This window comes from Bombus huntii, unplaced genomic scaffold (assembly GCF_024542735.1).
Source record: "Bombus huntii isolate Logan2020A unplaced genomic scaffold, iyBomHunt1.1 ctg00000061.1, whole genome shotgun sequence".
Lineage (NCBI taxonomy): Eukaryota > Metazoa > Arthropoda > Insecta > Hymenoptera > Apidae > Bombus > Bombus huntii.
Genome location: NW_026099322.1, coordinates 1078860 through 1093537, shown reverse-complemented (window position 1 = coordinate 1093537; position 14678 = coordinate 1078860). Strand labels below are relative to the sequence as shown.

Below are 14678 nucleotides of genomic sequence, written 5' to 3'. Positions count from 1 at the left end.
TCTGATTCTATTATTTATCTTAGAAAACTTGAAAAACTAATTAATTATTCGTATCGAATTAGTAATATTCGTTTGTTTGTAAAATGTACTTGTCAAGATAGTATTATATAAAAATGCTGAATCTCGACAGGTTAATTTCTCATGTGAGTTTTCACGAAGCTTGAAAAAATAGAATTTGTAATTAGTGTTATTTGCAACAGACATTTATTTTCCCTGAAACCTATGTAGGTCACAAATATTCCTAGTAGCAATGCGTGTGAACTACATTCGCTTCTCTATGTACGTACATATGTACTCTCAAAATTTCATTAAAATCGTTCTTACGTTATTTTAAAATCCATTCTAAAATCGATTCTATGGTGACAACCAACGGTGTAACTTTATAATTCGACGAAATTTTCCAATGCATTTCAAACAGACAAATTTTTACAATCCCAATATAGAGAAGGTATAAAAATAAAATAGTTATTTTTCTTGCTCGGTTCTAGATGAGAACAATAAAAGTTGCGTGGACAGTGATTAAATTGCTTTAAGGAAAAACCTCATATTTTTTGTTTTATATATTGACTTTTTGTTGCAATATTTTCCAAGAGCTTCGACTGGCATCGAGTCGTATAAAATCGCAGAAAAAGGCGCTAGTATTCTTTATAGTTGCATAGCTTCCATCATCGCCTGGGTAATAGGCCTCGCTTCGTCTTTGACGCGACAATCTCGTTACCAAGACTTCGATCTTCGAGTTGCTTAATGCGATATCGACATCAGAACGATGCCTCGACGAGCAATTCATCAAAAAAGTTTTTTAAATCTTATTCGTGTAATCTCGAAAGTGACTCGATATTGACCGAGAATAATACGATGTTTCATTTATTTGTCGAAGCTTGGGTGAAAATTTTCCGCCGACAGATTTTTGATTGCAACCAACGACATTTGAAATTACTGACACGAGAAATAGAAATTTATTGTCATAACTAGCAACGTTGTAAATTGTTCGTATTTGCTTTGATACGAAGATGAATTGGAAATTATTAAAATTTAACAATTTAATAGCATTTACAATTATTCGTATTATCTCATTTAATTATATCATAATTGACAATACAGAAGTGTCACTGTTTCTGTATACCTAAATATATTATGTAGTATCGTTTGTTTTTTTACAATAACTGTGCAATTCCATCGTATTGATGCCTTTTCTACTGTAATTCTACTCCTAACTAATTACATTGAATCAACGTCAGTCATTCGCATAATAACAATTCTATTCCCTGATATTCCCAACCCGAAAGCAAATATCCTCTTCCAAATTGTTGCGTATGTATAACCATCCGATTTCTATAGTGATATATTAGCCGTACTGTATTATGTGGATTCTTCGTTGTACGAACGTAAGTAGTCAAGTGAAATTTGTGATGTTCCTTGATCTATGTACGTTACGATCAGTTTGCAACAGGCAACGGCAGTTTTCCCGAGTCGTTGCACGTTCAGCAAGAAATTAATCAGCAGTGAAGAAAAATATAAAGTTCCCCTGTATTTCTAACTTTGTACTCTGTAATGTCAAGGTTTCTAATCTTTCATCCATAGTTCACACTTTAAGAAAAATTAATCAATTACATTAATTACGTTGCTTAAAATCATCGAATTTATCTAGTCGGTTAAGCGTGTAAAATCGACGAACGGAAGATTATTCAATGAGAAAACTCGACATTACCAAAATGAACGTTTGCCCATGTTGAAGTAGCATTTAAAGGATGAACGCGATACTCAGCGTCGAGTCGAAAACGTTTCGAGTTCGAGTTTCTATTCGCCTCCATATGAACCCATTGAATAATCGATACGAGTTGCTCGTTACACGGTAATTCCTTGCTTTCAAATTTGAAAGCCACCCCCATAGGCCCTGTTAATCGGTCAGACTAGCGCAGAGACGCGTTTCATTTGCTATAATTCGATCTTCGGACGGTTTAGTTATCGTCGCATTTTGACGCTGCTTACCAGCAGATTAATCTCTAGCAAACAATTGATAGGCGTCACAAACAGACCAGTTGCTTCGTAGTTAGCGAGTCTCTGGACGTTCAGAATATGAGGATCCAGCTGATCCACCATTACAATTAATCGGATTAATTCTCACTCCCTCTCGCCAAGGGATATATGTAATTGATTTTCTGAATCAGGGATGGCTATTCCGATAATATACAGTAAATATAAAATATAGCGAAAATACATAGTAAATCGAATTTTTCCTTTTCATTTCTTAACTTTATCTGTTCTCAAGATACATAGCTTTTGCAGTTTTCCGTAATGGGACAGAAAGCGGAACGTCTTTAGGCTACCATCTTTTTCTTTTTACAATTTAAATTCGTTTCTTCAATGTCCGTTAGAACATTTTCCAGCCAATATTTTCTAAAATTTCACACGTATCCTTCCTTCGCTATAAGACGCGAGATACACGTGTACTTCAGCATCGACGTGTCTTCAACTCATCGACGCCTCTTTCTCGGCGTTTCCCATAGTCCGTTTTCCATTCTGTCCGCGTTTCAACCCCCGACCACATTTTCTGTGCAACGTGTACACACATCCAAATATGGGTTGACTGCGACACGGGAAAACTCAGCGTTAGAAACGAACGAAGAAACGCCTAACCATCGTGAAAGCGATGTGAACGCGGAAATCGGACGAGGCGAAGTTAATTTCGACTATCAGCCAGCTTTGGGCAATGAATCTCGACGATTTCCGCGAGCATATTGGACTTATCTGCTCCAGCACGCCTTACAATCACGATAACACCTTCTGTTGCACGCACGTGAACACGCAACCCCCTCGTTACCCTCGAAACGAGCGGTCAGAGATCCGTGAACAAGATTGAAATTCGTTGCGGTTACGGAAGCCGTTTACGAGCCTATGGATTACGAGGGTCGTTTCGAAGAATGCAGTGAGCGATCCCATGGAGCGTAATTCTTAGCCCATTAACGGGCAACGTTGCGTTAGCGAATTTCATCTGTCACCTTTTCCCCAATGAATTTGCGTTATCGAATTCTATTTGTTAACATTATCACCACGACAAGCAATTCCAAGGATGAGCTTCGCGTTTACCTCGTCTCTACTTTTTCTATCTGGATTCTACAATTTCATGAGTTTCAAAGGATGTGGATAAAACGGCATTATGAGAAACTGTTGGTTGATTCTTCATGGGTTAACGTAGTTTTGAAGAAATTCTTCCAGGAACCGGGAAGAATATTAAACATTGAAATCGGATACAGTACCAATTCTGAGAACTTTGAAAATGACACGGTACCACAATGTCGCTATAGAGACCAATATAATGTTACTCTAGAGGCTTTCACTGCTCGAATTGTCACAATTATTTTTTATACTTCCGATCCTTGATCATGCCAAAGCGTTATTTTTAAAAAATAAAATATATAATAGAAGTGTGTATAGAACTGTTGAAAGGGTCCGTGTAACAGACTTTCGTCGATGATCTATACAACTAAAATTCTTAATATTAAATTCAATTCGTAGAATATTCAAATCTATCTATAGTTTGATCGAATCTTCGATTATAAATCGACGTAAAATTTTTGGATACTACAAGCGTAGCCATCGTTCAGTATCTCGTAAACGTCTGATGAAGAAGTACATGTTACAAGGCTTATACGTCAAATCTATAGAACACCTGAATATAACTGACTTCCCAATATTTCAATATTCCAGGTCCCATAGCTATATCGGATGTCGATTAATACGAAACATGAGAAGTCAATCAATCGATATGTTCAATGGCACGTAATCTTGATAAAAGCTGTACAAACTTGCAGTCCTTTCCTTGTTTATAACGGGAAATTGAATACTTTGTAATTAAATTGTAGAAACAGAAGCAATAAAATGTTGCGTGGCCTGTCGCAATAACGTAACGAATCGATATAATGGTTGCCACAGATTAATTAATTAATATCAATCCCGCGATCCTCCATCGCAGCTGTCTTTATTTCCGCGTAGTTTGTATCGAATTCGTCGCGTTTCATCGTGAGAAATCTTCAGCCGTTCCAAAAGTCTCGTAAAGATTAATCCTTCATAATTGAAGAGCGGAAGTAGATAAAGTTGCCAGTATCGAAACTAAAGTTTTCTGGGAAACGACTGTTTATGAGAAATTGTTTGTTTATGGAAATGTTATTTATTAGAAAAATATAACGATACTTATTTATTACGCATATTATAATACTTTATATAATTTTACGATATCTCTATTCTATCGTTTCAAAGATCTGTTAATTAACGATAAAAAAAATATCTTCTTTATATCTTAAGAGAAGATATGTAAGTCCATTATGTAGTTTGCTTAAGAAGGTCAGTAGAGATTTTCTTATCTGATGGGATAATTGAGGCAGATTTATCTACGCACATGTTCAAGCACGATGGAGGAAGTTTGCTGGCACATGGTGCACACAGTCTAATTTAGGGAACTAATCGTATAACATACATCATACACAACCTATATCACGTATGAAACGTTAAAAACTGTACGAATTATTATGATTACACTTCCCTTCATATTTAGTGATATTAACCTTCATACAAACAACCTCTTCAAGGAAAAACAAAATTCTTTTTCGAAAATGGCACTTCCAATTCTTCTTATTCTCACTATTTAATTGCTAGCCGTATCAAGTAACAACGAAAAAAATAATAATATCTAATCGTTAAGCAGGGCCATATTTTGGGGGATACAATTAAAAAAGTAAATCGTCGGTGGAATATTGTTTCACCTATCAAGAATTTTGGAAGATATAATTAGAAAGGTACAACCTGGGTAGAAAATTGTACTCCTTATCGAGCATTTTTGAAAATATAATTGAGAAAGTGGAATCTGGATAGAAAATTGTTTTACCTACGAAGCATTATAAAAAGTAAGTTTAATAAAACTATACCTTGGATAGTTCATATATTTTTTCATATTATACGCATTCGTTAAAATTTTACACTCCCAAACATCCTGCTATACTTGCACAAAAAAGCGCAGTCTAGTAATATCCCCCTTACTGCTCCTCGCATTTTCTTTCTAATCATCTCTCGTTCGCTTTTCCTGATATTATTCTCAGCGTAAGTTCAGAGTGGCGGTTTTTAAACTCAGGAACGCGCGGCTGTTCGTTAAATGAAATATCAAACGTAAGAATTGCCGCAGTCTTAACGCGAGATAATTCATTTCGTGGCAAAGAGCGCACGTCGTTGAATATTAATTCATATCTCATATAAGTTGCGAATAAAAAAAGCAGATAAAAGAGGACAAAAATCCGATAATTACCGCGAATCTTTACGCAATTTCAAGAAATACAAAAGAAATTTGTTTGTAAGCATGCTACTAAGTATTATTATAAGTACTGTACTTTCGATATTTTACATATTCTTGCATATTTTCTACATTTTTCTGTATTTTTGTATCCTTAAACTTTCTGTAAACGCGTAAACGTCTGCGCTCTGACAATGACAAGGAAGATTCTACTGATAAAAATAAAGCATCGAATTTCACCGAACTCTTAGAAATGTAATTCTCAGATCACATAAATTAAAAAGAATGAACAAAAGAAAATACAAATATATATATATATACATACGTAGCCACAAATCAATTTGGATCACGACAGATAAAATAGGTAGCAATAATGTCTCCACGAACATTATCATAATTTATTGGAATTTACATAAAAGCCAAAGAATGCTATTGTTTCAATGACACGGCGTTTTGTCGAGTTAGATAAATATGAATTGTGTGTTTGAACAAGTGTTCGGTCGTGTTTCACGCGACGAAAAAGGAAATCACAAGACAAGGTGTCGCCTCGTTGGAAGCAACAAATCGCAATACGAGGGTGGAAATTGGGTGATACCGGGAGGATTACGAGGGATGAGAAATCTGTCGAGAGCGTGAAAGGCTCGCAGTCACCGGGTTTCTCCAGTTCTGTCGCTTTTAACGCCGAGTTCTTCCGCTTCGAGGATAGAAGCTGCGAAATATCGAGGCCATTGTCCAAAGATTTTCAAGAATATCCGATGCAACGTCTTGAAATTTACGAGAGCAAGTCTGATAAATTCTTATCTCTGGTCCATTCGTGGCCAATTTTTTAATACCCTCGTAACTTGTAACGACAAATAAAAATATTGGTACAGGCCAATTTTTTTTTTTTGGATAAAATCTTGTGTGAATTTACAAAAAATACGATTCTTCGTTTAAATTTTTTCCCTTATTGTCTTTACATATTTGGAGTTTAAACGCGTTATAAGTACGTTTTTTTTTTAACATGATTACGTAGAATTCTTATTCTGAATAAATTATTTGTTTCCGCTTCATAACTGTTTCTAAATTACAGTGCATTTAATCTTGAAATGCACAGTAACATTTTATACCTTTTACGTTCTAAGGAATTTTCAGGATCGGTTAAAAATTAAATTACAGTAATGGTAATACTCAATATTAATGTCAGACGTGAATACTTCACTGTTTTGTATAATAATTTGTTATCTTGGCATCGATAAAGGTATTTAATATACAAAGCGTACAGATTAATAAGAATTTTAATTAATCCTTCTTCTATAGTATTCACCGTTCTTTTCGAGCTCGTACCATTTCAAATAGACTTTCGAATAGATTTCAAAGATTTGTCTGTTCAAATAAAACGCGATCTTTTTTATTTCCCTATCAGTCGTCCCGTTACTGTTCCGTAGTTTCCAACAGATTGCAGATTCGTTTAAAAAACATTTGTAACGAAAAACAAACCCACTCGCAGAAATGTTATTCAATATCGCATTTATAACTTTCATAGACATCCTCCTCTCATTGCTATCATTGTAAACAGATTGAAACTTCGTTTGCAAACACTCGCGATTAAAAAAAAAAAAGAAGAATTAATCTTAAACAATTTTATCTTGTGTTCCATTTATAATTTTCATAATTGTCTTCCCGACGTTGTATCATTTTAAATGGCTTTTTTCTATCCATCTATGTTGCAGCGAGATCAACGGTCCTAATTACTAAATTGCACGATGTGTTCATACAAATTCACTTTTTATGAACGCGATGAAACGAAATGAAACCTAAGTAGAGATTTGTTTTCTCATCAAGTATAACGAGTTTTATACTTTGGATAGATAGCCTCGTTGTGAGAAGGTCTTAATCGTTTATAATTGCGATTAAGTAATTGCAATAAGTCATATTTTTAAGAAACGGTCTCACATGCTGTCACACACTCTAATTAGAAAAGGATCATGAAACATTCGGTTTATGATATTATTTGTTTGTAAATCTTCCTGCTTCCGGAAACTTTTTTAAATATGAAAATATTTATATACAAAATGAAATATTTTTTTCAATATCAACACTTCTTGCGTTTATGTTGTCCTAGTCAGAATTATATTATTTCGTGTATCCTGTTGCTTTTTATATGATAGTCCTCCCGTTGGCCGCGGATTCGTTATCAAGCCTGAGGCCCTCGTCACTAGTGTCACTATCGACAATAAAGGTGCCCCACCCGCGACCGGACGATGGAGAACTCCAACACGGAATCGCAATCTCCCACGAGCCCTGCCCGGGAGGGCGCCTCGAGCTCGGACTCGGAATGTGACTCGAGCTCGGATTCGGATTCAGACTCGACATCAGAAGTGGCATCCGAACACACGTTGTCGGCACGGGATCGTAAGAGTATCGTGCGCGCACTAAAGCGGTCGCTAGGGAAGAAGAAGAGGAAGAAGAAGAAGAAGAAGAAGAAAGGACACCAGGCAACCTGGGTATCGCTACCGCGCTTCAACCCCGAAGCCGCGGACGCAGATCCAGCCGCCTGGTGCACAGCCGTCGGCCTGCTAATGAGGGACCACCCCCTGAAAAACAGCGCACTGTATTCTGCCCTAAACCGTGCCCTAGAGGGTCCGGCAGCGTATTGGCTTACGCAGATAATGAACGGCGACGAGCTCACCTGGCCAGATTTTAAGGAACAATTCGCCGCGCACTTCGGTGGCCAAGAAGTAGCAGCCGCGTCGCTAATCAAGGTAGCCGAGGAACTACCGCGGGACGGCGAAACACCAGGAGCGTACGGAAATCGTATCATCACCCTTCTGGGGTCGAAGTGGCGAAATTCAACCAGGGAAGAGGTACTCGCCGCCACCGCCCTCCATCTGCTGGGCTCGCGCGATGAACGTTTTAAACGACTAGCACTCACGAGTGACATCACGTCGGTGAAACAATTCCAAAGAGAAATGAAGCCCTTCCTATACACGGAGTGGCCAACGCCCCCGCCGTGGAGGTCATTAGCGAGCTCCGGAAACAAACGAGGCAGGTCACCCGCCCCCTGGACCAGGTGTGGCCACTGCGGTATTTACGGACATCCGACATTCGAATGCCGCAAGAGGGCGAAGTGGGAACCGAAGAAGGACCCCCGACGCCCGGAGGAAAGCCGACCGGTTGCACCACCAAAAGCGTTGTGCTTTCACTGCCACATGCCGGGACACATCGCGTCTCGCTGTCCATCGCGGCGAGAAGAAAAACATTGCAATCGTACGTCGATCGGAGGATCGTGTGTACTGAGACACTCGACCGGAGTCTTGTTTCGGTGGCGTCGTTGGGATGACGAGCAGTCTTGCTAGAGAGCTGATCGGTGAAGGAAGTCGAGTGCCTTACGAGCAGGGAGTGGTGCACGTGTGAGTTAGAGCAAGGGAACCTGTCCTCCCGTTGGTCACGGATTCGTTATCAAGCCTGAGGCCCTCGTCACTAGTGTAACTATCGACAATAAAGGTACCCCACGCGCGACCGGACGATGGAGAACTTCAACGCAGTACCGCTACCTCCCGCGAGCCCTCCCCGGGAGGGCGCCTCGAGCTCGGACTCGGAGATTCAGGCTCGACATATATATTATTATATATATTATATATATTATTATATCTATATAATATATGTATTTATATCTATAAATATATGTATAAATATATCTATTTAAAAAAATAAAGTTGACCTTCATATATCGCCAATAATATCGCGTGCGTAAAAAGAAACTAATTACATTTAATTCTTTTTTTACATTTATTTATTTTTTATTATTATTTTTTTCACAACTAATTACATTTAATTATTACATTTACATACATTTAACTATTATTACATACATTTACATACATTTAATTATTATTTTTTTCATAATTATATCTCGTTTGAAATATTTTTCGACATAATTAATTGTTTCAAAAACATATATTCCAGCCTTCTAAATGATTTATTTTGCGTATTATACGAATTATTCCATCTATAAATAAATTGTTCTCTCTACACACAAACACGCACACAGTCTGTTAATTACACGAGTTAATTGTAACATTTTTCTCGATAAGTTGACAGAGCAAGGAAAATGAGCGACGAACATACCTACAAACTAATCTACTTCAATGCCCGTGGTCGTGCCGAACATATACGGTACATATTTGCATATACTGGCATCGAGTATACCGACGAGAGGATCCCCGAAGAACTCTGGCCTGAATACAAGGATTGTAAGCGTGAAGAATCGATTTTTACTTTCATCGTTCAACTCTCAGATATCTGCCATTTACTCAAACTTTTCTGTATATAAAACTTTCGTTTCACGTGCAGGCTAAACTTACTTAAAGTAAAATTTCATACGGAATAAAGTCGAACTTTTCATTAAGTTTTGCTTCCGTAATATCGTGTTCATCGAATACCAACTTAATTCACTTACGATTCTCGAATTTTTGTGTTGCAATCTTTATTGTTTTCAATGAATCGAAGCATTTCGAATATTTTGAGAAAACCGTAAATAGGTGACTTAAAATAGGAATACAAAAATACTTCTACGTTTCTCGTTAATTTAAAAACTTTTTAGGACTTGTCGGAAAAAAAGGATAAAAAATTGAAATCAGTTCGAAAATGAACAAGAACATAGCTAAAAAGTAGAAAGAACAAAGCAGACATAAAATTCGATCTTCCGTTGCGACATTTCTATCGTAAATAGTCTTCGATATAATCTTATATGTCGCTTGCAGATAGAGAAACAAAAAATCAACGTAAGTCTGTAAATCAATCCTGTCGGTGTAAAACACAAAATTACGTTCGCAAGAGACATTCGATTTATATTCCTTGCATTTCAATTTTCATTACAAGAACCGTGTACATTTTCTAATATTTTTTCCGTGTCTGGTATTATCTTTTATCCTTGATTTTAAAAACTTTAGGTTCTTCCCAACAGTCAAAAACACGCGATACCCTGTCCATCGTAATCGTAAGAAAAGAAAAAAAGGAGAAAGAAGACATTTCTGTATTTCTTTACTAGGTCATGTTGATTAAAACCGAAATGATTTCGATTCATCTATTCACAAGAACGCAACGGCCTCGGAAGCTGTGTTGTGATTTCCTATCGATCGTTTCCCTCTACACAGTGTTCATATGAGCCATGTTTGTTCTTAGCAATGCCTTATAAAAAGCTGCCTGTGCTGGAGATAGACGGGAAACCGGTAGCGCAGAGTAACGCTGTGGCGCGATACTTGGCGAGGAAGTACGATCTAATGGGAAAGGACGAATGGGATGCGATGATATGCGACGAGCTCGTCGATACTCTTGGAGATTTGAAGCAAGGTGAGTAACTGATGAGATGACTTTGCATTTGTCTCACCACAGAGACAGACGTTCAAGAATTCATTGTGAAAAGACGAGTACAAACAAGATACGTATGTCTTTCCGTTAAGCGAATGTTACAGTTTGTTTGCAAAAGTCAGTTTTTAGATTATAGAATCGTAGATAGAATTTAGAGGATAGAAACTTTTAGTAGTCACTTTTAGTTTAGTAAAGTCTTATCGACAATAAGCAGACTACGTTATGATACAACGATTCCAACTGAAGATTTCTATCGACATCACGAATTCGATGGCTTCCAAATTTTCTTCTCTGCAATCTCAGACGCTCAACTCGAAAGAATCTTTTAGATCCCCCGACAAACACTCGACTCAGGTTATCTATTATCGTAATCTTCCTACGGGATTTTTTTTAACTGCGTTGCGTTAACGAATAACGGGATAACATCACGTTTCTCTCAACGCCTTTCAACGTTCTACAACTTTTATTCTTTGCAAATCCCTGTCTCTATATGATAAACGCTGGTTATCCGCGGAAGAAGCGAGGACAACGAAGTGTTACTCGATGATCAAAGACAGGAAGATCCTGGTACGCGATAACGTTACTAATTTCCAATTACGATATGTGTGATTACGTAACATCTGCTGTCTGCATAATGCGTTAACGATCCGCGCGTTGATCGCATAAATATAAATCGAAGGGAATGGAATCGCTCGAAACTCATGCAACTATCCGCAGGTGTTTAAAATCGTGTTTCTACACCGCCAACGTAACGTCACGCCAGTCGAATCGAAAAATTATTACTAGACAGAGAAGGTGAACAAAAAACGAGGTAAATAGGCTACCGATTGAATAATATCATAACGATCGTATCTCTGGTTTTTGCTCGTCTTTTATATTTGTTTCAAATGTATAAAATATAATCGTATCGATATCGTCCACGATTAAAGCCATCCATCCGCCATCGACGAGGAACGAACGATTATATTTTATCATTTATGCGAATCCTTCTCTTCTCTTCTTTCTCTATTTACGCCCCTCGCCTTGCTTCGTACCGCCGATGATTCACAATTCGATGCACCTGAACAGCTGGAACGTCGCAGATTTTTCCGTACGATAACAAACGTGTTTTTGATGGCCTGCTTTAAACCGTGACGATCGCCATGACGTGCATCAATTGTCGAATGATGTAGTGCGACGATACTCCTACGCAACTTTTTTTTACGCTGTTTTTTCCTCTATTTTTTCTTCCTGTGTGTTATCACATGATCATGAGATACCTGTATAGAAGATGCAAAGAGTCTGTGAAGAATTTACAGATATTTAAGATTATCATAATGATTAAGCAAAAGCTAAGACGCAAAATATTGCTCAAGATGTAATTATGTAATATTTACTCAATTTCTAGAAGACTGTTTATATCTTGTTGTTATTCTTGATATGGAGATAAATATAGTATACTTTATTAAGACCTAGATAAAAGACTTTTTTCTCGTTTCTCTTCTCTTACTTAATCACTAAGAGTTATATAACGTTTATTCGATAATTCTGCTTCTCCTGACCTTTCCACAAATGGTTGTTTATATCTCGACATTCTTGGTACTTTTAATCAAATTTTAATAACAGTACTTTACTCGTCAGAAGTAAATAAAAAAGCTCTACGTAGAAGCAAGGATTTACTTACATTTCCTTTCTCGAATCTCAGTTAGCAATGTTGTTCCTCTTGAAAGATTTTCCAAGTTTCCAAGACAATTTCCACGCTGGTAACATTGTATATATTTCAAGTATCGTGAACCACAGGAACTTGTTGAGGCAATATTGAAGAAAGCAAAGAGAATGAAGAAATTGTAGGAACTATGAGAGGCTACTCCTTCTTTCACACCTTATTTTCTCTTCGTTTGGGGGGAAAAACACAAATGAACGTAACGGTTGGTTTCATATACGTTTCAGATATCTGCTACTATCGCATGGAGGAGAATCCTGAAAAGAAGGAAGCGAGGAAGAATCAACTTTTGAACGAAACAATACCATTTTACTTGACTAAATTCGACCAGATTATTGGCAAAAATAAAGGATATATCATTCCTTCTACCGTAAGATTTTTTATCCAAATTTAATGTTAAAATTTTTAGTCTTTGTGCAAACTGGGCCATGTTGTCCATAAAAAATTATTGAAACTTTGTTGCGACAAGACAGCTTTAATTGTTGAGAGCAGAGTGTATCTTTAAAATTCACTCCTGTTAGTTTATGTACAAATGAATTTGCCAAGATTTTCAGCTTTTAGATAATTATTCATGTATCTTCCTCATCAAGTTTGATAGAAATTATTACTATCGTAATCAAAGCAAAGATTAAGATATGTAAGATCATTTCTCTGGATATGACACTCTTGTTTAATGAGTGATAAATGATACCATTCGAAATATCATATTTATATAATATATAATGATACTTATAAGTGTAATCACTTAAGTACAGATATCTGAATTTTTCTCACTGTCACTGACATAGATACGTATTATCGTTCCTTAGATTACTTGACCAGTTTATTTCTTTCATCACTGTGTTATTATATAATAATAATAAATAGTCACATTAAATTAATTTAGTATGACTATGATGTTTAATAATACGTGTTTCATTGCAAAATATTTAGCGATTGAAGGGCTCATAGGAAACATGAAAGTGAAAGAATACTAGAATCTAGAGTTTACGATTTCAATTTCTTTAACGAGATATTTATCATATTACACAATTCCTGTAAATGTATTTGTAATTATATCGCCGAAGAATTGTATTTAATTAAGCTATGAAGTTGTGGAATCGTGAGAAGGATTATTTTTATAGAACTGTCTAATTTCCATTCGACATTGATTGATTACTCTTTTTTACATAATACCAGTTTTGTCATTTTTAATTAACAAATACCTCCAAAGGTTGAAGTTTCTAAAATTATCCATTAAATTCTGACAATAAAATAAAAATCCAAATTCTTCCTAAAAAGCTAGTGATCTGTAGTTAAGAGTTCGATTTTTCACATTTTTCGAGGTAAATTAAAAAAATTGTTTAATAGAGGAGGTACAAAATAAATGTATACAAACCTTTTTTCAGACGACATGGGCGGACTTCGTATTTGCAGCGGCCCTTGAAAATTACGAGTATATGTTTGGGGCACCAGCTTTGGATAAATATCCAGCTCTTCGAGCATTGAAGAAAAGGATTCATAGAATACCGGCCATTTCTGATTGGCTGATTAGGCGCCCATTCACAAACAGCTGAGAAGCTAAAAACGTGTGGAAAAAAGATGACCAGTACACCAGTATATATATATGTACGCTGGCATCGCTATGTTGGTAAATGTTCGATGTTATACGTGTCGTAAAATGTAACAGTTCTATTTAAAAAAAAAAATTTCGTTTCTATGAGTACGTTAAAAGTTTAACTATAAAAAGTCTCATCTGGGCTGTGCTCCTTTATGGAAGGTATTATTGTGTTTGAAAGAACACAATATATAATAAATGTATGTATGTTGTATAATAAATGTATGTTCTTTCGAAAAAAGTTCGAAATTTTTCTTTCTTTTATTCGTACTTAACTTTTTAATAAAATGCACGATTAATTCTTGTGTCTCGTTTAAACAGCTTTTGGTCTATCGTTATTTCGAATTATTTGAACATCGTGTGAATTTACTGTAATATCGTGATATAATGTGTTTACAAAGAGTGGACAATAGAGATGTTAATCAGACAGAAAAAGACGATTGTTGTTCAACCTGAACTATTCACGCCAAACGCACAGAAAACAGCGCAATCCACACTCTCTCGGCAACGCCACTCGCAACCTCTGTCTCCGCTCAGCTCGCACTCGGCTCCTCGACTCGCACTCTCTGCTTCTCGACTAACTCTCTGGTCGTTGCCGCATTCTGTTGTCTTTTTCCTAGGCACACCGCACACGTGTTCTGCAGGCGCTCGTGGCCAGGGTCACGTAGGTCTTTTCCACGAAACTATGCACTTGAAAAGACCGATGACACATTGATGGGCCCGACGACGCCTCGGCTCTCGCGACA

General features: G+C 36.8%; 2 long non-coding RNA genes across 5 annotated transcripts; one reads left to right on the top strand and one right to left on the bottom strand.

Annotated features, from left to right (window-relative positions):
- Nucleotides 1-4423: 4423 nt before the first annotated feature.
- LOC126876008 (uncharacterized) lies at nt 4424-10052 on the top strand. Its single transcript, XR_007693866.1, has 2 exons — nt 4424-4901; nt 9358-10052. It is a non-coding gene; the product is annotated as an uncharacterized LOC126876008 (long non-coding RNA).
- LOC126875999 (uncharacterized) lies at nt 9029-14294 on the bottom strand. 4 transcript variants are annotated; one of them, XR_007693852.1, is made up of 5 exons: nt 13714-14294; nt 12297-12592; nt 12010-12214; nt 11161-11914; nt 9029-11119 (listed from the first exon to the last, which is right to left on the bottom strand). It is a non-coding gene; the product is annotated as an uncharacterized LOC126875999 (long non-coding RNA). The 4 variants fall into 4 exon arrangements; XR_007693849.1 differs by having other exon boundaries at nt 11161-11892; nt 13714-14293; XR_007693853.1 differs by having other exon boundaries at nt 11161-11892; nt 12010-12084; nt 13714-14291.
- Between the last annotated feature and the right edge of the window lie 384 nt (nt 14295-14678).